The following is a 27,251-nucleotide window of genomic DNA, read 5'->3' as shown; positions in this document are numbered from 1 at the left end:
TTCCCGCTGGGCTGGCGGGCGGCCTTCTGGCGGTCGCCCGCCAGCCCAGCGGGAAACACAGAATAACCGCGGCGGTCTTCTGACCGCGTAGCGGTATTCTGTTGGGGGAACTTTGGCGGGCGGCCTCCGCCGCCCGTCAAAGTTGGAATGACCCCCTGTATGTAATCATTTTTTAATTTGACCTGTGAACCTCCATGGCACCATCCTTCATAGCAGCTAATCCTGTGAACAAGGAAGTACTGGTCTGACTCTTAAGCCTTTCTCCCACTCGGACTGCCAACAAGTGAAAACTTCTATTCAAGTTTCTGTTAAAATAGTTTACCACCTGTTGAGCTACATAGTCTAATAGCCCTTTTGGTCACCCAGAATACTAGCCCATCCAGTAATTTTGGTGCCTATGTCTCAGGATGTGCGGCTGCTTCCTTGGCTAGACTCATCCAGTACGTTAGTTCTGTGACCACAACCAAGAAGGTGTTTGCTCTAGCCTGTGGATTTATGCATATATGTGTGGGGTGTTCTCTCCAAAGGAAAACTCACCCTGTGGTTATTCTCTTACACGCCACATTGCTGTTTCACGCTTGTTCTTTCTGGAGGTTTTAATAACGACATGTGCTGGGAGAGCCACCCAGTAAGTAGTTCTTCAACCCAACAGAAGATTGAAATCGGGCACCTCTGTCAGTGGCACTAACGAGGGCGTGCAGGTTAATGTTTCTGTCCAGAATGAGGCTCAGGAATTGAACACATTAGGCCTTTTATATCAATGACATCGAGGTAATTTAGGTAATTTCATATTACTGGGCGATATGCACTTTGCTTACATTTTTCCCACTTACACTTTATGTGTTCCACGTGGGAAGCACGTTCTAGAAGAACATTTCTAGAGGAAACCTGTGAAACCGAATACGTGCTGTGGCCATTCACAATGTGTTGCCAGTAATCACCTCATGACTGTATGAAATATGTTCAGCAGGTGACTTTGTATGTGTTGACATACTTCACCTACAATTTTCACAGTGACAGCCACCAGGGGTATTGCATTCTGCACATAAGTTTTGTAAAAATTATAGATAGAAAAAAGATACATGATTTTGCCTGCGCTTATTGCTGACTGCAGATATGGTTGTAAGGCCCTCATGGTCAAAGATTCAATTTAAGGAATCATAAATTGCAACAAATTCCGATTCTCAATTTGCAATTTCTTAAATGTAATGTGCAAAAAGTGATTTTTTAGAAGTGGTCACAATTTACACAGCGATTTCTAACAAACTTATTGGTATTTTGAGATCAGACCTACGTATTAAGAGGTTGTTTCTCAAACTATCATTTCATAGTGGGTTGCATTTTGACATACCTAATATGCATGAGGTAGATCGCAAATTGTGGCCCACTACGATTGGCTACAATGGCAGGCATGGTGGCCTGCTGGGGTCAGCAGACGGTCATGTCTGTGATTGCTTTTCAATACAGCAATGTTTTTCTTAATGCAGCCTGTTTTCCTTAAAGGAAGCTAACGTCACCTATCATCATTTTTTTTATGCTAAGGCGGCGCTATAGTGCCATTTTCCCGGCACGATATTTACAAAGTTGCGCAATATATGCATTGCGCCACTTTGGAAACCCTTGCGCCAGGCATAATGTATGCATGGGGGAGTTCACTTGTTAGGGGGCTGAAAAAATCTTAGTGCTACTCCTGCAGAGTACATCAATAGCATCCAACAAATGACGCTATTGCCCCCTATCCAGGGCACTGGTGCTTCACATTTTAAATACGGCACACACATGGTGGTGGTAGGCGGGCGATAAGGAGAGCAAGGAAAGTGGCGCTGAACTAGGTGGAGCGCCACTTTTCCTAATTCTGCCTCTTGGTATCTGGAAGGAAGCCCTTCCAAATAATGCATCTGTATTTATTCCTAAACCCAATTGGTAAGATTTGGTAACATGTTGTTAAATTGCTATTTTAGTTTGGTGCATAAAAAAATCCCATTTTGCGGTCGGAAAGGCTGTGATTTTAAAATTCAGAGCAATGCCATCCATAAAATTTCTTGATGTATGCGGGCCTAAATACTTAACAGCACTGTATAAATCCTGCAGCATAAAATAACATAAAATAGAAGAAATACCCCCCAGTATATAACAGTTTCTTTCGTATTTCTTTTTTTGGCTTAGGGAACTGTTGCTGAGTGATGTGCTATGTGAGGTTACATTACTTACTGGGATACTGGCATTTCATTTTAGAAGCTTCATTTTATTTGGCACATTTAAAGATTTCTTCTCAGCACTGCTTTTAACCTCATTGGCATTAATGCCTTTCAGTTGCAATGTTGCAAAGGAAAGAGGAGCCGTGTAGCCTGGCATGCACGCGAAGGTGCTCAGATTGAATCCCGCGTCTTCAGCGTTCATCCCAGCAGGAAATAAATACAGGATGCTGCCTTGTAATGTGTTTATTACAGTATATAAAAGTATAACTGATAACTAGAGGCCAAGCAAAGAGCACAGCAGCCTTTGGACAACATCCAACCTTTTTTTGTTAATGTCCTTATCTTATTTTAGTGATGCTCAATGTTATTTATGGAGCGAAAGTTCTTACAGGGTAGCTGAGCGTGTTTATAGACTTCTTGCTCTCTTGTATCCTTGTTGAGTGAATTACCATCTCGCAAATAAATACATCACACAGTCAGTGCTTAATTTGTGCAGGTGGTTGCAGGACTGGGACTTGCTTCTTATCATCAAGCGTGTACCCACGTCATGAGAGTAAAGGCAGGAAAGAAGGAAGTAGACAATAGGAAAGCAGTGACATTGAGAGAAAGGAGGGATGAGAAATAACCTGCAATAAAAAAACAGGAAGTGTAGGGAGGTGGAATCAAGTCTAGGCATCCATGGTGGCAACGTCAGCATTCTGCAGCTACAGCAGCAGCAACTAGACACAATTTTGGGCTCCTGTACTTTTTGTTTACAAATTAAGCACTGCATCCAGCCTTTTGCACCCATGCCCCTAAAGGCTTCTCTTCGATCATTGCTTATTGCAGAAGGAGGTACCCTGACAAAAGCCAGATTGTTGATTTATTTTCGAATTAGATATATTCTTGATACTTTTGTTTCTTGGTTAAGAACATACATATGTTTTTACTGTTTACAGCCTATTCAATATTCCCCTAACTAATTTTTCTTGTTTCGTTTGTTTTCTCTCTTGGCAACAAATAGAAGGTCGAATTTACGAGAATAATAGCTTTTTTGTTATTGATATTTTTAAGTGTGTTTTAAGTAGTTTGTGATCTTGAAATTGTACACAGCTTTTCAGAAGCTAGCCCATGATACCCTGATAAAAGATCCAAATGTGAGGCCTGCATAACTATAAATACCTTATGGAATTAATTTTTCATTATGAAGTGAACTATCTCAGTAGATATATTACAGTAGATTACACACAGTCCTTCCTATCAATTAAAAAAATACTATAAAGCCTAGAAAATAGATTAAAAAATACTTTCTAAGACTTAATATTTTTTTCAAAATCTTTAAAGCATAGACGTTTCTGTCAAACAAGGATTGATTATTTACATTTAATATTTTCAGTTTTTATGTATGTATGTATGTTATGTTATATTGATTTGTATAACACACTAATCACCCAAGAAGGTATACAGGCGAGTTCACCTAATTAAATGTAAGTGAACTTGACACCTATGATAATCATGCTGTTACTGCCATTACTGCTTGTTAAAAGTTAACATAGATGTTGACATTGTCCGTGTTTGACAAGTCTTTTCTGCCACTTAGATGTGCTTAACAATGTAATCCAGTCCATCCCTAGGAGCGCCCAAATGCATTTATCTTAGGATGGGTTTACAAACTGCAATTGAACTATGAAACAGAGCACTTGATAACCTAGACCTAGGATTGCCACATTACTTCATGCTGCTGCTGCACACAGACGCAGAACAGAGCTGAATGTTTATTTTCACCTATTCTTTGTGTTAGCGCGTGCTCATTGTGCTGCACGACTCAGAAACATGGAGAAATGATAGTCACCCCATTTCTCTGAGATGTGATGTCTTGAGTTCATGCAGTAACTACCATTAGAATATTGACATTTTGGAAGCCTCACTGAAGATAGTGATGTGGCTCAGGGCCTACAATGGCTGGTATAAAACTTCTGCTCCAACATTTCAATGCTTGTCTTTTTCTTTCTCCCTTTTCATTTTAGAGCATTCAACCTCCAACTTGTGGAATGTTCTAGTAGTATAATCCCCCACTGTCTTATGGTATGATGGGTGTTATAGGCTCTTTCTCTTGGTATAGGCCTTTTTCCTGTGACGTGGAGCTGCATATCAGGTTAGGGACCTTGAAAACTTGCTGCAGCCCTCTGTAGCGAGTTAAACCTTTTAGTTGTTACTGAGATAAGGCAGATGATGTGAACAGCGCAATTTCTTGTGCTCAAAAGTGTCCTGCAGTTGCCTTTCATGAAATTGAGCTATGCTCACACACAGAGCGAGTTCTTCATATTGTCCAAGATGAGAATCAGCATCAATTTTCAAATCTTTCGATCCAGTACTTACTGAAAACTGTGTTAAAGTTTACAAACAGGTTTGTTAGCTTAGTGAACCAAAGAATCTCCTGCAAGGATCAGAATCTTATCCAAGTTTAAATTCTGACTGGCCCACTCAGCCTTGCTTCTGAGGTTGATAACTTAAGCACCATTAAATCTGTTAATAGCACCAAGATACTCCTTTAGGAGAACACATGCTTTACACTTTTGATTGTTATGTTATTCTCACATACTACACTAGTTTTATGAGTATGACATTCATGACTCAATTTAAAAGTCTCCACATCGACAATTTAATAATTAACACTGGGAATATTTTTCAAAAAATGTCAATGCTATAAATATTTTCTGGGTTCTGAGTAAAGTAAAAAAATCTGATCTGATCAATGTAAACATAATGTTCTGTACGTTTACGCTGTCCTGGCTACACCTATAGGGAATTGAGGCGACCACCTAAATCTGTGTAGCATTGAAAATCCAAATAGTAAAAACAATCTTGAGTTATTGAAACAGACCACGGCTGCTCATCCGTTACCTGAAGAGTTTAAGCATGAGAAAACTAACTCTATAAGAGCTTGATTAATGATGTCAGCCATAAACTTGTAAAACATGGTGGCAAGGACGATTGGCTGACTGGAGTTGTATTGTAAGTCTCTAAGTCCAAGAAATGGATGAAGATACTCATAAGAAAGTAACAGAATGAAACCTAACATTCAATGCTTTTATCCAAAAGAATACACGGAGTTAGTTATATCTAACAGTACTCCCTGTTAAGTACAGAATACTCTTGAATGGTTGGACAAAGAGTCTTCTTATCAACTGTTACATTCATCCTGATTGGAAGATCGCATGCCTCAATTTTGATTCGACATAAAGTTGCCAGGTGCGATCCAGAGCTACTGGGCCCAAAGAATATAAATTACATTGGATACATGATCATCCTTTAATGATGATACTCAAAAACGCACATTATCTGCCCAAATATTTTACCCTACAAAAGGAAAATATTGTTTTAGTCTCCTGTCACCCCCCACCACTTGACCCAGAAGACAATTGTCCTTGTGCTGTCTTGAAATGCACAAATGTCTGGAAGCCGAATGTATTTTAATAAAAACTTGAAAAATGAAAGTCATTACTCAGGTGAGAATGTTCTAAAGAAACGGAATACCTAACTTAACATATAGTCCAACAAGGCTAATACAAGCAGGGGGCATGGATTCTACAACTGAGTTTAGCCTGAATGCCACAAAACTTGCATGAGCTCAAATAACTCTGTACAGGGCATACACTTTTACCTAACCCAGTCAACTCTTTTGTTTGACACCCAGGAGCAGTAGCCCATACAATATCTTCACATTTCCACACTTACTGATAATTGAAGATGCTTCCCCTTGCCTCTCACTGGTGTAGGGTCATGTCACTTAAACACGCATGCTGTATCGCCAGCACGGAGACTCTTGAAAATCTTTCAGAACAAATTTTACTGTATTGCAGACACACCAAGAAAGGAAGAAACAGAGGCTCGTCGGAGACATTTTTGTCATTATAGACGCAATGTGTTAAGATAGTGCTAAAACAAACATTATCTTGCTACATGTAAGACCTCGTAGCGCTTTTTATTGCATTTCTGTGGTTTATTGGGCTGTGTCTCACAGCACACCTTGTCACCTACATGTGAGAAGTGCTTCCAGTTCCCGGTTAGGACTGTGCATGCACTGCTTGATTGATGGACCTCACCCTTTGTATCATAAGATGCGGTTTGAACAGATATTTTAAAGCAGGATGTTTCATGCTGTTGCTCAAGGCAAAGTCTTGGATCACAAGACAAATCACTACCAGTTGTTTATTTTTTTTATGAACAAGGTTACTGGTGTTTGAGCAAATTAATGACCAGCGTGCACCAGTTACAAAAATTTGTTCGCCTCTGTTTATGCGCGTGCAGCTTAATTTCTATCATTCATAACGAACAATGAGTTCACACCCATGCCCTATCTTGTGATCAGTACAGATCTACAGATCACTTTTTTTCATCCATTTGTGCACATTTTATGAATTTATTACCTGAGAATATGAAAAAAGTGTTCTCAATTAGACATAACTTTATAAAAAAGCGCACTACCTAATTATGTTTTCAACAATTCTGACTAAACCCAAGGTACTTAAATGTTTAAATGTCAGAGTATAATAGACAGAAATGTAATCAAACCAGAATATTGCGCCCTAATATCCTCTCTTTTACTGTGGATATTCTATTATTAAGTCAAAGGGGTATTTTTGTAACTGATGTTTAGAAAATGATTGTATGTCAAATGATGACCAGATATTCTAGTACCAAAACACTTAAACTGACAATTGGGTCTCTAGATCACAGATACTGGGATGTAGGAGCACAAGCAAAAGCATAGAATGCAGGATGAGATATTAACGGGCTGATTTACAAGCCCCTTGCGCTGCCGTAGTGTCATTTTATTTGACACTACAGCTGCACAAAACAGCCCCTCACCTCGCGCTGTATTTACAACTGGTGCAATGTGACCATTGGGCCAGTTTGTAAACCTTTGCGTCGCATTATACCTGCACCAGGTATAATGTATGCGGGGAGGCGTTCCCTCTCAGGGATGCCCAAAAAACTGGCGCAGTGAAATCTACAAGGCTTCACTGCGCCATTGTAGTGTAATTTTTTTAACGCCTGCCCAGGGAAGGTGTTAAACTAACGCTAGGCTCTTTTCAGTGGGCCTCCCAGAGCTTTGCTGGACTAGCATAAAAAGTTTTGGTGCTAGTCCAGCAAAGCTCCACAACTGCGCCAAAACTTTTGAAAAAGTTGTGCTAAGGAGTGCCATGGTGCGCTGTATTAGAAATACAGCGCTACCATGGTGTCGTTAGGGGGTTGTTAGGGGGCATAGGGCCATGCAAGGGAACCGATGCACCAGTGCCTTGTAAATGGGGCCCTAAGTATCGTTCCATTGTGAACAACTTAACCAATGGTCCATGTTTTCCTTCAGAAAATGAATTAGGAAAGTCAAGCCAATGGCCGGCTCCAGGAGCCACAGCAGTACCTGAGCCATCAGAACCTTTGCAATGTAAATCGTGCAAAGATTGCCCTTTCAACATATTAATTAGACTTTCCAAAATGTAAACATGTGAATTCTTTTTGCATGTGTTTTTCTTTAGTATCTTCGAATTTATCCGTGCTTTGAGCGCAATTTATTAAACGTGATAATTTCTAAATATGAACTTTTAAACACTCAGGACTCTGCACTCATTCTGCAGTGCTACTTACTACTGCTCTCCTTGTGCCTTCAAATACTAGTGCCATGGGTACCAGTGGGCAAGCGTCAGGTAGCAGCTAGTACCCCTGCTTCGCACCACATGCAAAAGTTATTTTAAGTTACACATTTATTACTGTAAAATTCAATATGAATGAACGTAGTACTTGCCCAGCATACAGATGCCCCGAGGTAGCCTGGAGCTCTAAACACAGCTTCGTCCAGGTCAAACATTGGTCAGATGTTACCTTGTGCGAAGCATCAGTCATAAACTGGAATTGCCAGAAGTTTTTTGTTGCAAAAATATCAGCTAGTTAGCGAAGGAGGGCACTTTTATTGCTGCAGATTCACTACTTAGAAGAGTGCCTTCAATTTCTCACAGTTTACAAGCTCCTTTTCTCCAGATCCTTTCCTAACACAAACACAGTGGTTGCTCTGAGTCCCCTCCCCCTCGCATCCTAACACTGTTTACTCTTGCTGGCCTCAGAACAGAGCAGCCCGCAGATTGTTTCCCCCTGTTTACATCCCGCCTATAAGCAAAAGCCTATTCCCCATCTTCTTATCTAAATAAGACACTAATCTGAAAGCTTTTGTGGTGAAGATCTTGGTGATAAATGTCTGTATGGTTAAAGGCAGATTAAATGTGCTGGGACTTAAAGAACACAGCTCTCATCTCCAAGAATTTAGCTGGATTTAATTGGGCCTTAGAAGTCTACTCCATGAAAAGCACCTAAAATATCAATAATTATCATTTTTGCTTATGCAGAGTGTTCTTTTTTTCTATTGAAGATACTGGTACTTCATATCTTTTTAAAAACCAAGGGTCATATTTGTAACCCCTAGCGCCACCGGAGGTCACTTTTTGTGACGCTCCGGTGGCACTGTACACTGCACCGTATTTACAATGCAGCGTTAAGCCACTTTTTGTGGCTTAACGCTGCCTTGTAAATATAGCCCCTTTACATGCAGTACTTTGCGTTGAAGGGCATTGCAATGGGTGTCGCTGTGGGCGTTCCACAGCAACACCCATTGCATTTTGACGCTATCCCAGATTTACAAGAAATCGTAAATCTGTGGCAGCACAATGAAAAAGGCTTTCATTTCTCCTCGTTTTTTCCTCTTTCTGCGTGTGCTGCATTCTGTAGCAAACTTAGAAAAAGCAAATCACCATTGGCTCTCCCCCGCAAAGCAGCCATTCTTGCACCATGGCCCAAGGGTGGCTGCATTGGCGCATGACAGCTAATTTAGCGCCGGCACATGGGAAAACACAGGGATGTTCTGTATTCTTGTAAATACTGTTCATCCCTGTGTTTCAGAACTGATGCTGTGCTGCCAATTTTGGTGTAGCGCCACGCTGCACTGGTTCTTTGTAAATATGCCCCTAAGTGTTACTATTACACAACTTAATCGTGCTCAATTTAGCAACATCGAATGATAAATGAATTAGCAGATCCCGAGATCACGTGAGAGAAAACACTAGCCTCCTGATCGAACTCACTTGCAGAGCTTTAGAGAAGATCAGTGAAGAGAATCATGGGGACTCAGAAATTAATATTTAGGCAGTTTTGTTTTGAACAAAATTAATTGCTATTGTGTTCTTTTCGAATATGTCATAGGTGTTTGAATAGTGTATTTCCACTATTTGTGTGACCTCAAACAAGACAGAAAAATCAGTTGTGCCACACACAAAGCGAATGTATACAACAGATTTTGCACCTAGTGAAAACATTAACAAGAACCTTGCTTTGATGCAGAAAATAGGAAATGCTGGGCCATAATTATCATTATTTCACGCAACACATCCAGACACTTTGCTGCGCTGTGCTGTGTGAGAGGGCAGGGGTGCATTCCTGCCCTATAACTGCAATGGCGCACAAACTACTGCCTAGTGCCAATGCAGGCACTATGGTGCAAAGGTGTCTGTATTACAGGCAGGATTGTTTTGTGCAGGAAGTGGTACCTTCCTGCACAAAATCAATGCTCTAAGGCCTTTCCCTTTTGTACATGTGCTGCAGAATGCAGCACAAGTAAAAAGAGGAAAAATTAGGAGAAATAATGATATTTCTCCTCTTTACTCCTTCCCTGGGAAGAGGAAGCATTCTGATGCATTCCCAGCTTGACCAGGGTTGGTAACTCTGGGAATGCCTCAGAATTCATAGATGGAGGTGTGGGAACATCCATGTGTGGGAACATCCATGCGTTGAACACCTCCCTAGGGCAGAGTAATGCAGGGCTTCACAAGATAACCCTGCGTGGCTTAGTAAATCTGACTTTAGTGCTGCATAGCCCATGCTTTACCTCACGTGACACAAGGGCAACACGACACTTTGATAAGCGTCTCTCTGTATGCACTGACGTAAACATTTATTTTATCAAAAAGAATCCATCAATCTACTTTCTATTCACCTCATTATGTCTTAGTGGCAAGTGACTACCTTGAAAAATGTAGTTAAAACTAGATAGTGCTTAATGTGTAGAAAACATATGCGCTGGAGCACAACATGTTTTAGGAGCTCTACCCCATAGTGTGGATTCTTGGGGATTGCCGAATACCAAGATTGCTGAGTCTTCACTCCACCTCATGCCCCGTTCTTCTACCACTCTACACATCCTGTCACTTTCTCTCTTGTAAGTTCATATTCATGGCTGCCTTCCTTTTGTCATTCTTTTTGTATCCTTCTCTTCCTCCTTTTTCCCTTTTTTGCCTATCTTTTGCTCTGGGTCAAACTCTGATAATGCAAAATAAATCCCAGTCCCTGGGACTGAAATGCCCCTTACTTGACCATTTTATTCCCAATGAGCATAGCTCTCCAAGACAATGACTATGTCATAATTATAAAGAAGATAGTGAGCATTACTTCGGTAAATAATGCCTGCCAGTGGTGTAGAGGATGTTGTGCAGGCTTTGCTATGCGTGTCGTAGGCTTACGTGAGGCTGTCTCAGTATTGAAAGCACTATGGTGGGCTGCATCGATGCACGATGCAGCCCACCCACAGTATGTATTCTCAGTGATGCAAAGTGCATCCCATCTCAATCCATGCCCTTATTGGTGCATGGTACAGACTATCTTTATATGTGTCCTCAAATCCAAATAGGACACTGTCAGTTTCACAACCAAACAGATGAGTGATATAAACTGATGCACTATTAGCATCTGACCTCAAACCTTTTAGTTCGCAGCATACCTCAAGCTCCACTTTGCTGCTTAGTGATTCCATTTTGACAACACAAGAGGCTCCAAAGCTCCCAAAGCCCTATTTCAAGCATTGTCCTGGAAATGGATAATGAGGACCTTTGGCGGCAGGCACCCAACCTTATCAATCTCCGAGTCCCAGTCAGCAGTGGCTGCGCTGCCTTTGTTCTAGCTGTAACACCTTATACTTAGCAGGACTAACTTTCCTCCAGAACCAGTCCCAGTTATGAAACCCACTTCCTCGAGAGGGGAAACATTTTGTTGAAGCACAGTGCTTTAAATGTACGCATGAATCTTTCCCAAAGGAGCCAATCACTGTCTCAAAAAGGATCACGGAGCCGCAATGGAGTCTGGTCCATATCATCATTTTACATGTCCTAAGTTTGGAAGAACTTATTCCAATTCCTTTCAATGATAGTACTTGCCTGTATCCTGGTTGTGACAGCTCCGTGCCATAGCACAGGAAACTGCAACACTTGCCCTGCTTGAATATCTGAATATGTATTGTGCCAACGTCAGAACAGCTTTGACTGACAAAACAATTAGGGGCATATTTACAAGCCCCTTAGCATAGCTGTAGGAGTTTTTTTATGCTGCAGGTGCGCTAAATAGGCCCTCACCCTGTGCCATATTTACAAAGTGGCACAATCTAGCATTGTGCCATTTTGTAAACCCTTGCGCCACATTATACCTGCGCCAGGAATAATGTATGCAAGGAGGTGGTTCCTCCCACAGGGAGGTCCAAAAAAATGGTGCAGTGAAATTTACAAGTATTCTAGTGTCATTTGTCAAGTGACACATGGCTATTTCCTTTGAGCCTCCCCGAGCTTTGCCGGACTAGTGTCCAAATTTTGGGCGCTAGTCCAGCAAAGCGTCACAGTAGCGTAAACTTTTTTGACACTCTTGTGCTAACATGCACCATGGTGCGCTGTATTGTAAATACATCGCTATCAGGTGTTGTTAGGGGGGCACAGGGCAACGCAAGAAAACTGGAGCATCGGAGCTGATGCCCCAGTTCCTTGAAAATATGCCCCTTAATTGCAATCTCGTCTCAGTTTCAAAGGCCTGCGTCCAGCTCTACAAAGGTATACTAAAAAAAATGCAATTTATGGAATAAAAGTTAAATCGTATATGTATGCCAGAGGTTTGTTAATAAACATAATATGTCTTTTGCAAAGTTTATTTGCCTTGCTTTGATGTGTTACCCAGTGTGTTAATCTTAAACAGCCCCTGTCCCTAAAACCAGGATTGTCTAATCCTTCTGGGAGCTGCAGTCTACTGTTCTGTATTGTGTTTCGTTCTTTATTTGAAAACCACCAGTGCCTTATGAATGCAGCACGCTATCAGAGGAAAATGAACTTTCTGGTCAAAGGATGATTTCATTGGGTTTCCATGGTTCAAGTTGACCTTGAAGAAGGGGTATGTGTGGCCCTGAAAGCATCTTATATTCTGCGTCCCGTATTAACATTATGTCAATCCACGTAAATGCATCATTCCCTAAAAAAATATGATTTTAGATTTTAGAGGCAGAGATACCAACTAGAATCGTAAATTCCGGCCACTTGTTATCTCTGTGCTAAAATCTGGGTTACTCACAATCATGCTCATAGTATGTGGATCATATAAATACATATAAATGAAAATAATTCCTGATGGTTCCCCCACCTGTTTTTGTTGCTGTTAAGGGTGATTTATTTTTTTCAATTCAGAAAATTCTTTTAGTTAGCTTAGACGTCTGATTGATTACCATTGTGCTCGTAATCCACCATCCCATGGAGAAGGGACCCTACTGAAGTAGTTTAAGGCTGGACATCTGATTCTATGATGGATATAGTCAAGCTGCCTATTCGAATGAGTGTTGCTCATAGTCAAGTAGCACACGAATATCAAGTTGGCTTTCTTTTCCCAGATTCAAGCAGATATGTTACCTTTAATGCAGCATACAGAGGTTATATCCTTTTTGTCCCCATCCCCTCTCTGCTTTCCTTCCCCTGAGACCATCACTGCTGGATGCCCTCCACTCAGTGGTGCAACTATTGGCTTTGTCAATGTTTGTAAAAACGTGTTGTGATTTTCTCTCTTTTCAAGCTGTCCGCCACTTTGTGTCTTCAAGCAACGTGGCAGCCATATTGCAAGCATATAAAACAACAAACAAAGATGGCCGGTGTTGGCTTTCACAAAGTCACTAATAAGCAAAACCATTACCGTAGAAAACAATCAGTGGCAAATCAAAACGATCTGGCTTTATCAAGACTTTTGTCAGAGGACATTTACTTTCAAATTCTGAAAGTTGGTATGCGTGAACGAACAAAAAAGGAGAACATTTTATTCCTGATCTAAATGAGCGCTAAATCAGCAAAATATTTTTGAAAAGCCTGCATTTATTCCTTCATATGCTTCCATGTTGAGCCATTAAAAACATACAATTGTACTGGAAATCCATTTTTGTTCTGAGTGGGTGACAACGTGTTAATTGTCATCTCGCTTCTTAATTTTTCTTTGAATAAACAAATCCTGAAGATTATGGTGGCATATTTTGGATGTTTGTTTTGTTAATAAAAGCATGAAAACCTCAGAAATGTTTGTTTTCCTACTTTGTGGGGGATTTGGTAATGTGTACCAAGTCTTTCCAACCCTATTTGAGTCTGCACGGTAATGTAGGCAGTGTTTGCTTTTTCAACAGAGCTTGAAGAAAAATCCCCAACTGTAATAACGTGGCACCGAGGCTCAGACCTCCAAAATCTTATGAAAACTACTTCGATTTCCAGATGCTTTGAGCTAAGTCAACTAAAAAATAAGTCAGGGAAGCGCGATATTTTTTCAGCAAACCTGTCTGCAGAGTAAGTTAATGAAACAGGTGGAATTTTAGAAGCATACGCTAGCGAGATGGCCCACTCCTCCTGCCAGTCATATGGAGGTTCGAATAATGGAGCACTATGAACAGCTCTGCACTGCACCAAATCACTGTTTTTGAATTAAGAAAGAGAGAAGCCATTTTGTACTTTGTTGCATGCTTCTGTCTGCAAATTGCAGCTTAGTTTTCCACTTTGGTCCAAAATGATGCTGCTCCATTTCTCTCCTTGGGTATTTGGATGTATAAGAGCGCTGTGGAACACATATTTGAAATCTCAGAAAATATTAAATGAATTATTATTATTTATATTTCCTTCTTAAGATCATCGTTATGTTTTGAAAAACACGTTGTACTTGTGAGCAAGCCGTAATTTAACATGTGGTTGCAATTATTTGTCTTGCTATAATTATCTTCACATTTACAACACAAAGTTAAAAAAAAATATATTATATTGAACCCAGTACAATATCAATTTATTTATAAGGGACACAATTAGACCTGTGTCTTTATCAAAGGTCTTTATGCAAATTACGGATTCCATGGATGCAGCCTGGACAGAAGTTTCCAGTTTAGACTGTGTCTAGGGGCATTTTAAGGTCATGAGCAGTAGAATGTGTCACTCCACCTGAACAATAAACTATCTTGGTCATACCTTAATAAAACTACCTTTTTCAGGGGCGAGCACAAAGCACTCTGTCCCTCTTCAAATCTCTGTTTAGGGGGATTTTAACCACACCCATGTTACGTAAGTCACTTTCATTGGTTCGTGGGCTTGCATTTTAAAATCCGCTTGTTTTCATTCGTTAAAGGCATCCATACGTCATGCCTTTTCTGGTGTTTAGCCCTCCTCGAGAGCACCGGTAAACTACAGGAAACATACGAGGCTCCATGTTTTCCGTGTGGTTTCTGGACTACTTTTTTCTTCATTTAATGTGGCAAGAAAAGTCCGGTTAGGAGCTTACAACACTAACAGCTCTAACTCGACATAATGCGAGACCCGTTGCATTGCAAATGCCTGTTCACCCGAGAGTCTAACATAAGTGCATTCCTGTTCTTTAAAGGTTTAAAATAGATTAAAGGTTGTACCTTTGAGTTAACTTTTGTGATATCTCTGAAGGCATGCAGATGTTTTATGTTGGCGCTTGGTGTACCAGTGCTTATGCCTCATTATTGTATTACAAATAACTTTTATAAGCTTGATTTTGCTGACTGTCTTCTTAGCTAATAAAATGATGATCCTTCATGGAGAATGCACGTGTAGGAGTGTGCTCCTGGGCACATCCAGCTGAAGTAACTTTGTGGATCTGGTGATGAAGGTTTAATTAAAATGAGTCAATGCAGTACTATAATGTTTTGCTTACTTTTGATTCATGATTCTGGGTCTGAACTGTTTCATATGCTGGTCTTTATTAACCTATGTTCATAAAGGGTGTGGCAACACAGCTTTTTAGGTCAACACATTAGTGCATATGAGTCCAATATTGCAAAACAGGGTGATGGTTGGAAAGCTTGAATCAAATTCATCCACTGGTAATTACTTTGAGGCACCTTGTAGTTCATCTTTTTGCGCTCAGCATGCCATTCACCTCGTGCAAATCAGCCCTGTTGCTGCTGCATTAGGGACAGTCCAACCTGAACTCTCTGGTCACATCCTCTGTATATGGGAACTAAAGGAACCTTAGATAAGTTTTGGGTTTATAGTATCCCATTAGAGATGTGTACCTTGCGTCTAGAGTTCAGTGCTACAATTTAAAGCTATGTATGTACACATTGTTACCGTGTTTTAGGTTCACAAATTAACCATTGCTATCCACGCTTTGGAAATAGTCATCCAAGGATGGACATGCATTCGCAGTACTTTTGACTTTACATTTTACTGAAAATTATGCTTTTGGTTTTGTATTTGCTGATAGTTCATTGGAGAGCACACTTCATATAGTTTACAGGTATTGTTCCAGCATCTGGTTAACAGTAATTACGTGATTCTACGAGCTACCTTAGTAAACCTATGTATTGTTTTCAAGTGTTGCTAAAGCGTAATACAACAATTACAATATCTTTTGGTACATTTTTGGAAAATTGTTTTCCTGTCCCTACCATCTGATGTCGGGAGAAATTAAATCTGAACATAACGCTGAAATTAAAACACATATGCAACTAATGCCTGTGACATCTGTTGCAAGGACAGGTTTTATGAGTCTAATCCAAGTGTGGAAAGAGATTGAATCCACTTTTTTCACGCATCATCTTTCACTATCAGCCTCATTCTGAAAAGTTGTAATGATTAGATGTGGAGAGTGGTTTCACATATATCTTTCCTTAAGTGTTGAGTGCTAGATATTAGTCAAATTACAATATCAATTTCCTTCTTAAGTGATTTTCATGAACGAATGAAATTCAATTAAAATGTATATTTGCTACAAGTAAACAGTTGCATAAATTATTTCTATTTAGAACACTTAAGGGCATATCAAATAAATTACAAAATACAATGTGTATATAGCTATTTCAATAGAATGTATACTGGGCCATCTAATGATAAAAAACTAAACTTTTTAAACCCCCCAAAAACTGCAATTCATCAGTTATATGTAACTGACTTAAGTATAAGATTTCTTTAGTTTTGAATTCTAGTACTGCACTATTCCCGTGGGAGTTCCACAGCATTAGATATTGCTACAAGCCCCTAGGGCCACCTTGCACCACCCTAGCATCCTTTTTTATTTATGCTAAGGTGGCATTAGGGAGGTCTTTCTCCTGTGCTGTATTTACAAAGTAGCGCAATGCTTATATTGCGCCACTTTATACACCCTTGTGCAACATTATGCCTGTGCCAGGCATTCAAAAAAATGCCACAGTGAAATTTACAACATTCTACTGCTTTCAGTCATTTTTAATGCCTGCTCAGAGCAGGAGTTAAAATGACGCACCCAGGTCTCCCCATGCTTTGCTGCACTAGCATCAACATTTTTGGCGCAAGTGCAGCAAAGCACAACAATAGCATTAAAAATTTGGATGCTATTGACCTAACGACTGCCATGGTGCACCGTATTATGAATACGGTGCAACCATGGTGTCGTTAGGTGAGGTGGGGGGGACACAAGAAAGTAGCGCATCAGAACCAATGCACCACTTTCTTGTAAAAATGCACCATGATTTCTCAAAAATGGCTGAACAGGTACACAGGAAATCTCAAAAAGCAAACTCTGAGTAAAGATCTAGCTTACTTCTAAATTTGGTGTAATTTTGTTCAGCCCTCTTTTTTTGTACATGTATGCTTACTTATATTTTTTAAGAAATAAAAAAAGCTCATGTCTGTGCAAAAATACAAAAAACAAACTAATATTTTTTGTATTTATTTTGTTCTAGAAATGCTGCATTTAAACATCTGATGACATGGTGATGGATTTTAACAGCAAAAGGGCGTGATAAGGTAATTATAAGATTATGTTATGAGTTTCAATTTTCTATAAAAATATTTATCTGTCAATGGTAAATGTCAACCATTGTCTGGATTTCAATATTGCTTTGTGTTTTTTATTTGAAATTCATTCTGTTTTCTACAGTTGTTTAGTTTCTATTATTCATAGTCTTTTATTATTGTGCATGACTGATTCAAGAAAAATACATTTTAAATGTGTTTATATATTGCTTCTAAGTTTTACAGAGCACATTATTCCCTGATATTAGGATGCGGAGGTGCCACAAATAGGTTATTTATCTCTTTTTGAAAAGTGGGGAAAAAAGAATTAGAAAATGCATGTATAACGTGTTAATATTTTTACTCAAGGTTTGTATATACCAGTATACACCAAATATCAACATACTGCCCTCAACATTGCTGTAAAAGATGAACCTCTTTTTACATTATATATGTTCTTTTAGGACTCTTGAAAACTCTGGGAAACATTTATGTTCATTTATTAATTAGATAGTGTTTTCAAAAGCAAATCCGCCATTGAGATGAAGCATGGGCACATTTCTGGAGAATAGACCTTTGAAAAAAAACTAATTCCATTCTTTAAACAGGCTGTTTAAAAGGTTAAAATATCAGAATACTGTTGCCTAAAAATATTGTGGCCTAAATGGTGTTTACAAAAATATTGCTTAACTGATTGTACATCTTGGATTATTAACAACAGAAGGACAACAGTTTCGGACCATACTGTCTTAATTTTTTGGGCTAAGAGTGAAAAGATAGACGTAGGTTTTTCTGTCTTCTTTTTGTCTGATTGTTTAATATGATTTCATGATTTGGTCAGTGACGTGCAGGCAAAATCATTTTCAGATGAACTGAGTTGAAGACAGCACAGCAATATGGGGTTGCAAAGGTGACTTGTTTCTTTTGATTCTGATTGCTCACCGCTTCCTAATTCCTCTTTGAGGTTAAATAACTAAAATATTAGCACAGAAGTGTCCGACCTGGGTCCTAGAGAGCCAGTGTAGTATGTGGTTCATGAGCAGTTGTATTATTTTACTTTGAGGTTCATTATATTATATAATTTCTATTAGTGCTTAGGTCATTGCATTCTACGGAATACTCAGGAGAGTCTGACAACTGCCAGGATGACTCAGTATCCGGCTGTTCCTGAACCAACCTGGGTGTTCCGGCTGTTGTGGGTTCATGCATATAACAATTCTAAAAGCTCTTTTCTACAATCAACTTCCTGGATTTTTAGTTAGCCACTTACTCCCTACCACAGCCAGGTCCATGCCTCTTTTGTTCAATCATTTGGGTATTGCAGGGTAAGGACTATTTGACAACTTGCCCAACACCCCTGCGGAGGAGGATGCCCATTGGGATGTGTATTTGGAAGTGAAAGAAAGAATGCGCAGACAATAGTCTGAGGAATCATGTGTACTCCATGAGAGGCACAACTTTTTCAGATGTAATCAAATGAAGAAACAGTTGAGGAGTATGTTGCTACTTTGAGGTTTCTTGCTCGAAGTGTGAGTTTGAAAATATTGTTGACATTTATATCGGGGACCAATTTTTGTTCAATTGTTATTCTAAAAAACATATACAGGAGAGATTGTTGGCGTGTAAGCACCCAACCTTGATTGAGACCATTGACATTACAAAAAGTATAGAAAGGTTTATAATAACGACACAAGTCATGCCAAATCAAGAAATCATCCAAACTGGGGACTAAGTGGGGTTGTCACCTGTGAGTTATATATCTGATGATCTCCTTAATTTCGCTGTCAGAAGGGGAAACAAATTTAGAAAAGGGCACAATGCTTGCTGTAGGTGTGGATCTAAGAACCACATGGGAAATCATCCAACTTGCCCTGTCTTGAGGACAGAGGGCCTGATTACGACCTAGGCGGATGGGATACTCCGTCACAAATGTGATGGATATCCCGCCCGACGTTTTACAAGCTCCATAGGATATAATGAAACTTGGAATACGGTGACTGGGATATCCATGACGTTTGTAACAGAGTATCCCATCCACCACGGTCGGTTGATTACACTGGCCCAAAGTGTAATCAATGCTGTAAAGCTTGGCACTTTCAAGCAGTATGTAAGGGTTCGGCTGTTAATTCAGACAAGGTGAAAACTGGCAATGTTAATGTGAGCAACAATGTGGAGGAAGTTCAAGGGTGTGTGGATAGGTTTTCCAATGCACTTTTAGCAGTAGACATGCCCAATTCCCAGATATGTAGGAAACTTAAGGGAATGTTGTGTAAAGCTACTATTGAGGGTAAGGCACTCACTGTAATGGCAGAATTTGGTGCACCAGTTACAATTTTGGCTGGTACAATGTTTTTTTAAATTATGCCCAAATAACACTTCAAGACATTTGGAGAGCAGAATGTTGAATTGTTGGGTTATTTTATGGCTCTTGTGGAATGCCTGGGTAGAGGAATTTGGACCAAAGTGTATGTGGCAGTTGAAGGCTGTGATATAAAAGGATGAATGGATTTGACCAAATTGGGCATTTATTGATGCTCCAGTTGTGTTTGTGAAGTGCTAATTTTGTCAGTGGACAAGTTTCACAATGTTTTCAGTAACACCATAAATACAGGTAAAGGTTTTGAACACACCATTACATTTAAAAAAAAAAATACTTCACTTGTCATACAGAATGTGCGACCTGTACCCCTTGTGCGATAACTTGAAAAAACTGAAGAAACTTGATTGTGAAGGTGTGATTGCAGCCATTGAATCCTCGCAGTGGATATCTCCAGTAGTCCATGTGAGCTTAGATTATGTTTCGACCTAAGATTTCTCAACCAAAACATACTCGTAGATTGTCATCCTCTGTGACATGTCCAGAAAATGACAGCCAACATTAGGAATGCAAAATATTTCCCTGCTATAGGCCTGCATTCTGCATACCACCAATTTGGCCTCAGCCATGATTCACAAACATTGTCAACTTTTGTTACACCATATGGAGCCTGAAAGTACTTTGGCTGCTCGGACTTGCCTAGGCAGCAAGTGTTTTCCAGAAAATGATAGATACACTAAGGCAGATTTAAGAGCACCTAGCGCCACCTTGGCGCTGCCATAGCATCATAAAAAAGTGGCATTTCCCCCACACCATATTTGCAAAGTGGCGCAATGCATGCATTGCACCACTTTGTAAACCCTTGCACCACATTATGCCTCCGCCAGGCATAATGTATGCATGGGGGGGTCTTCCCCCATTAGGGGGGCTGAAAAAATGTCTCAAAGAAATCTTAAGAGATATTCTTCTGCTATTTTTTTGGCACTTTTAACGCCTGCTCAGAGCATGTATTAAAAGGAGGCTTACATTATTTATAATGGGCCCCTATGAACTCTGCAAGAGTAGCACCAAAAGTTTGGCGTTACTCTTGCAGAGTACATCAGTAGCATAAAAACAAATGATGCCCCTACCCTGCATCATGGTGCGCCATATTTTAAATATGGCACACACTTGATGGTGGTAGGGGATGTTGAGGGGCACAAGGAAATCTGCCCCACTGTTTGGTAATGTACAACATGTACAAGCTTTTCAAGATGACATTGTGGTTTTCCCCAAAACAAAAAAGGAACATATTGCCATTCTTGAAAGGGTGTTGAATATATTAGGGGAAAGAGGCATGACAGTGAAACTCAAAAATAAAATTTTAGGGTCCAGCAAGTGCAATATCTGGGTCACACTTCCTCAGAAAGTGGGATCAAACCCACATTTTGTAACATAGAGGCAATCAGAAAAGTACCTCCACCTACAGACGTAGATTCTTTGAGGTCTTTTCTGGGCTTATGTGAGTACTATGCTCGTTTTTTCCCCGGATATTCACTATTGGTACAACTGTTGTGGTTGTTACTCAAAAAGAGAGCAAAGTTTCATTGGTCCAAGCAAGTGAGACAGACATTTCAGAATATCAAAGATTTAGTTCTAAATGCTCCTATGTTGCAGTCAAATATTTCCTCTGGTGAGTCTTTCATTATTGTTGATGCCAGCCTTAAAGGAATAGGAGCAGTATTTGGGCAGTGGGCTGAAGGGTTGCTTCCAGAACGTTGACGAGGGTGGACCCAAGTTATAGTACAATTGAAAGAGAGGCAGTAGTGTGTGTCTGGGCAGTGGACAAATGCAAAACATATATTTGGGGATTATCTTTTGATCTATACACTGACCATAAGCCACTAGTGTTTCTTAGGATTGTCAATGGGATAGATAAAGCATCTACATGCCTAGTGAGGCTATTTTCAAAACTCCAAGAGTATACAACATGAATGTAAAATATATACAAGGAGGGAAAAGTTTCTGCGCAGACAGTCTGTAATGCTTACCTTTACTAGTTCCAGATGACCTGCTTGAGAATGACAAGGAATGTGTTCTGGCTGTGGTGGATGCCATTTCTGTGTTGAATTGTCTAATAACTGAGAGTGAATGGGTGTCTGCCATAGCAAATGATGACGTTTTAAAGAAAGTATTTCACTACATGAGAGTTGGTTGGCCATCTGAAAAATTGTTATCTGAAGAGTCACAAGGTTTTTGGCAGACATCATCTGAATTGTTAAGTGAAAATTAAATTTGTTTGAGAAAGAATGTGTTTGTTTTCCCTGTGGATTGTGGGAACACATAGCCATGTTAGCACATGATGGCCATTTAGGAATCTCAGCTACTTGTAAAAACTTAAAACACTACTTTTGGTGTCCATAGATAGATAAAACTGTTTCAGTTTTTACTGGAAAATGTCCTCAATGCATAGTTTCCAATAAGCACTGGAAGACAACCAACAAACCCTTATTTTCTGTACCACTTCCCACAGGCCCTTGGAATAAAGTTGCAATGGATTTCCCAGGTCCTTTCAACGTTTTGCCTGCTGAACAAAGATTTTAATTGCATTGCTTGATTATTTTTCAAAATGGATTTATTATTCCTTTGTAGATTTTCCCAATTCCAAGTCTGCCATCAATTTCTTGAGAAAAGTGTTTTTAAATGACTGGTGCCACAGTTTCTTGTGACAGATAATGGTGTGCATTTTGTGTCAAAGGAAATGTATGGATTTGTATATAGTTTGGATATTGAACATTTATAAGTTGCTTTATAAAGTCCATCCTCTAATGTCTTGTAGAAAGGGTGAGCTATATTCTCAAAATAGGTCTCCAAACTACTATTGCATCTTATATGGGTATCGGAACATTTATAAAGGATAAGATCTGGGCGTATTTAACCACTCCCCATTCCACTACTGAAGTGTCACCTTTTAACCGTTTATGTGGAAAAGAAGCTAAGACCAAGTTAATATCAGGCTGGTTTCAGAATACTGGTAGGATCAACCCTCAAAATTATTGGGGAGATCAGGAGGATCAATTTTATAGAGATAGAGCCCATTACCACGCTCCTGGCGGTCATGAGACCGCCAGGGCCGCGTTGAAGGTCAGAGCACCGTCAATGCGGCGGTCCGACCTCCACATTTTGACTGTGGCGAAAGTGCCATGGTCTGACCACCGACACCGCCAGGTTGCCACCGATCGACAGCCTGGCAGTGCCGGTGGTCTTAATCCGCCAGGGCAGTGCTGCAAGCAACACTGCCCTGGTGATTACAACACCCGTGTCAGCCAGCCTTTGCATGGCGGTTCCACTGCCATGCAAAGGCTGGTGGAGACGGGGTGTCCCTGAACTGCCCATGCACTTGGCATGGGCAGTGCAGGGGCCCCCAATTACAACCCCATCACACTTTCCACTGCAAAGCAGGCAGTGAAAAGTGTGTCACTGCCGATGCACTGCAGCATTGCCACCGGCTAGATGTTGTGGTGAGTTTCCTTCTGGGCCAGCGGGTGGAAGGCCAGACTGGCGGTCTTCCATCCTAAAGTGTTTAGCGGGCGACGGAACTCCTAATGAGGCCACTTGCATAAGTGCCTCTTAACCAAGTCTTGGGTCTTCCATTGCAAGAGCTATGTGTGCACTTTCACTGCCACTTCACTTGCCATTTATACCACTTGCAAAGCCTTAAATTGCCCTTTTCTTACATACAAGTCACCCCTAAGGTAGGCCCAAAGTAACCCATAGAGCAAGGTAATATGTAAGTAAAAGGCACGGCATGTACGTTTACATGTCCTGGTAGTGAAAACCTCCCAAAGTCATTTTTAAATACTAGAAATGTCCTTATATACTTTTAAGTGGTCATTTCTGACATGATAAGAGTGGCCTTGTCACGATTGGTATGGTTGGAATGGTGGTGAGAATTCCTACTTACTGGTGCAGTTGGATTTTACATTACTATTTTAGAAATGCCACTTTTAGAAAGTAGGCATTTCTCTGCACTTACTGCTCTCTGTGCCTTACAGTCTGTCACCAATCCATGTCTGGTCTGTGCTGGTCCATCTGCATTCCACCCAGACAGACATAAACAGAGGACACTCAGCTGAATCTGCAGTCATCTGCATAATGATGGGTCTTTGTGGGCAGGAAGGGTGGAGGGGCTCTCATTTACATTTAAGTGCCAGGGGCCTACCCTCACACAAAGGACTGATAACCCCCCACAGGGTTTCTGGCTGACAGGGCTGGGTGGAAAGGGGAACCTGCACACTTCAGGATCACTCTTTGAAGTTTACCCCACTTCAAAGGCACTTTTGGGTATATACACTGGGTTTGTGACACCACTAAATCAGACACTTCTAGATCTACAATTGAACTCTATCAGAGGGACTGCCGTGCTGCCCAAAGCACTCATCTGGACTGCTTTGCTGGAAGGACTGCTGACCTGCTTGCTGCCCTGCTGGCAGTTGACTCTGCTAGAGGGACTCCGCCTTCCCCCACCAGTGCTCTCCAAGGGCTTGGACTGTGCTTGCCTCCTGTTCTGAAGTCTCAGTGCCATCAAAGACTTCACCAAAGAGAAGAAAATCATGCATATAGAAATTAAGAAGATCTTTTCTACAATCAACTTCCTGGATTTCTTGTTAGCCACTTGCCCCCTACCACAGACTGGCCCATGCCTGATTTTTGGATAGCCGCATGAGATACATTCATATACAGTGGCTCTAAATGCAACTCATTTGCAAGGTCAGTTGTTTCCAAAATCTGGCTTGGAATGACCCAAGAGGACTGCCATTTTACACCCTTACCACGTTTGTCACTTTGGCTTCAAAAGACTTCAATTTAAATTACGCAAGAGGTCATGACCAGTGATAGTTTTTTACATGATTTGTTTTTCACAGTAATGATAAGTACAATATATTTATTTGCCTATATAAAGAGTGAACGTTTCTTTTAAAAAGTTAGAAAATATGCCTAAAGCAAAAATGTTGAATTTGCCTTGCACTCAACGGCTACTGTAAATTGTATACAAATTACATCCTGATTTAGTTAAAAAAAAAAAAAAAAATACATATTAAACCCTTTTAAACTAATGCAATATAGGGAGCTGCTCAATGTCTGAGGGAGAGCTTATACCAGATTCCAGACAACTATTGTGTATGGGCGGAGCCCCTTAGAAAAGACCTAGCCTAAAGTTCATCTTTCACAACAAACTCACCACCCAAATGCCAGTTGTGTTCCACATTTTCCAGAACAGCTATTGTTTTATCTTAATGTAGCTGAAGTGACTGCTGCTAACAGGCATAACTACCGTCATAATTTCCCTATGAAGTTTACTCCTCACTGTACTACTTTCTCACCTCTGAGACCATCATCAGAGTTGTCAACACAACCTTCGCTCCCACGTTGACGTCATAATTCCCCATGTGATTTGTACGTAGCAGCTGCCTTGGTAGCTTCAGATGGAGCTGTGTATCCTAGACACATGGAACACACTGGTGAAAAGCCAAATATAGTCTTTCTTCTGCTTTTTATCCTTCGCTCCAGAGCAGCCTTTGCTGAAGCCAGTAGACTACTTTGCTGATGAAACCCACCCTGCCCCATTTTATATGGAATCTTGTACTGTAGAGAATCAAAACTGACTTTATTTAGAGTTTAGAATGTCCCATTAGTTTGTAAAATCTCACAGAAATGGTGCAATATTCCGCACAAATTGGGCGTCCATTTTTAATTAGTCCAAAGTGCAACCAATGAGACTTTGTATACCTGAACACGATACCCAGGCACTAGCCGAGTTCATTTGTGATGCAAATGGAGCAATTAAATCTGCAAGAGTCTATTTTTGTATTAGGTGTGCATGGTCGTCACACCTGATGTGTGATCTCAAAATTATAGTTGCAAATACATGGGCAGATTTGCTTAATGTAGGCCGATTCGCACCCGGCGTGAAATGTGATGTTCTGTATTCTGTCTGCCTGTCACCTAATTTTAATACACACTTCTAAATCTTCAGAACTGGGTGCTTTAAAGGAGGCTCTGTTTTTGACTGTGTTTGTTTTTGCCGAAGACGCTATCACTTCAAAAATCTATTTATTTGCTTGTTTTATAAAATGGCAGCTTGTCACCTGTACCCACTTCTCAGCGTGCATTAGAAAAGAGATCCTTGAAAACCACCGAAAGAAGAAAACTTCAGGGCAAATTCCAAAAACATTTCAGAGATTTGAAGTGCTACTCCTGTAATAATCTTTTATGTATCTCTAGTTGCCTTTGTGAATCGGTCCCAAAACATCTACATGGGAATATTCAGGAGATATTCTTATACAATAAGTACATAAAGAAAAGCATGTGCCTTCTTTGCACTTTGGTTAAAAGGGTGTTGAACGTTTTGTGCAGATCCACATGGGTATGTCGGAGTACGTAAAAGAGTGCTACGTGAATGCTACTTTACATGCCCTAAAATGGACTCCGGAATGCACTAGGCATCTGGCTGTGCACAAGAAGGCCAGCTTGAGTGAAGGAGAGTTACATAGATAAGTAGTTTTTTTGGACTGCATCTCTTGGCGTAGGTAAAAGAACATGGTCCGCATCCTGGCAACACCTTTTAGATGCGTTTTGGTTTCCAAGTCACCTGCATAAGTCCCTGATAATAGGAGACATTGGCTGTGGTCATTATGCAGTTCACCTAACGAAGCAAAATAGACTCTTTAATTGAGTAAATTATATTCGTTAAAAAAAAACTAATCGCACTACTACAGAAGCATTATACGTTTGAAATTAAAGATGCAAAAGTGATTGTGAGGCCTGCCACAACAGAATGGTTGAATGTGATGAGGCTGATGATTGATCACAGACAGTAAAACAGTATTCACATCAATATGCTCAATGTATTTGTATAGTGTACTTCATGTTGCGGAGGGGGTGGACAAGGGAGGAGCAGGGCTTAATGTGTGCAAGTGCCTGTGGGTTGCAGAACAGGAGCTATTGGTGGACATGAGCCTTTGACCAGAATCAAGAGAAACAAAAGAGAAAAAGAAGGTGGAAGAGAAAGGCACATATGGAGTGAAGAAGTGAGAAGGAGAAATGAAAAGGTTCCAGCAAGAGTAAGATGAAGAGGCAGGAAGTTCCAGTGGTGGACAAAAGAGGTGTGAGGTGAAGTCCAGATTAGCCAGCCTTGATATTTGGCAGTCCCAGCATTCGCCCACATCAGTGGTGGACTCATGGGAAAAACTTCAGGCCCCTAGACATTCTTTTTTTACTAGTTGAGGTCTGGTGGAAGTTTAAAAACACAGATAAGCAAAAACACTGAGACCCAAAATAGATGAGGTGAAACTTGATTTAATGAAAAAACATTTATGTTCAGCCTGGGCTAGAGAAAGACCAGTAGAATACCTCTTCAGGATTAAAAAACATTATTGAGGGTGAACACAAGGCAGAAGGTGACTGGATGCTGTGTCAGGTCATGGCCGAGGATGGATCATGAAGTGGAGTTGTGACATCAAGTGAAGGAAGTGGCTGTGGCAGTGATGGCAAGTAAACATATATTTTGAGCAGGTACCTCTCATCATCTTAAGCTTGAGTAGAAGGCATTTGAACTCAATGTTAGGGGTGCAGTTATTATTTTTTGGCAGTAGAGTTTTGCAGAATTCTTTA

The 27,251-nt window shown here is 40.4% G+C and overlaps 1 protein-coding gene across 10 annotated transcripts in view; it reads left to right on the top strand.

Annotated features, from left to right (window-relative positions):
- The window catches only part of ADGRL3 (adhesion G protein-coupled receptor L3), a 1,158,007-nt gene that overhangs the window by 181,924 nt on the left and 948,832 nt on the right, over positions 1–27,251 (top strand). For all 10 annotated transcript variants that reach the window (XM_069237928.1, XM_069237906.1, XM_069237923.1 and 7 more), the window contains one exon: positions 17,230–17,293. The gene's annotated coding sequence lies outside the window, so the exon portion shown is untranslated. The remainder of the gene's footprint in view (positions 1–17,229; positions 17,294–27,251) is intronic.

The sequence above is a fragment of the Pleurodeles waltl genome, chromosome 1_2 (assembly GCF_031143425.1).
Source record: "Pleurodeles waltl isolate 20211129_DDA chromosome 1_2, aPleWal1.hap1.20221129, whole genome shotgun sequence".
NCBI classification, from domain to species: domain Eukaryota; kingdom Metazoa; phylum Chordata; class Amphibia; order Caudata; family Salamandridae; genus Pleurodeles; species Pleurodeles waltl.
Note: the sequence above shows the minus strand (reverse complement) of the source record. Positions and strands in the feature narration are given on the sequence as shown.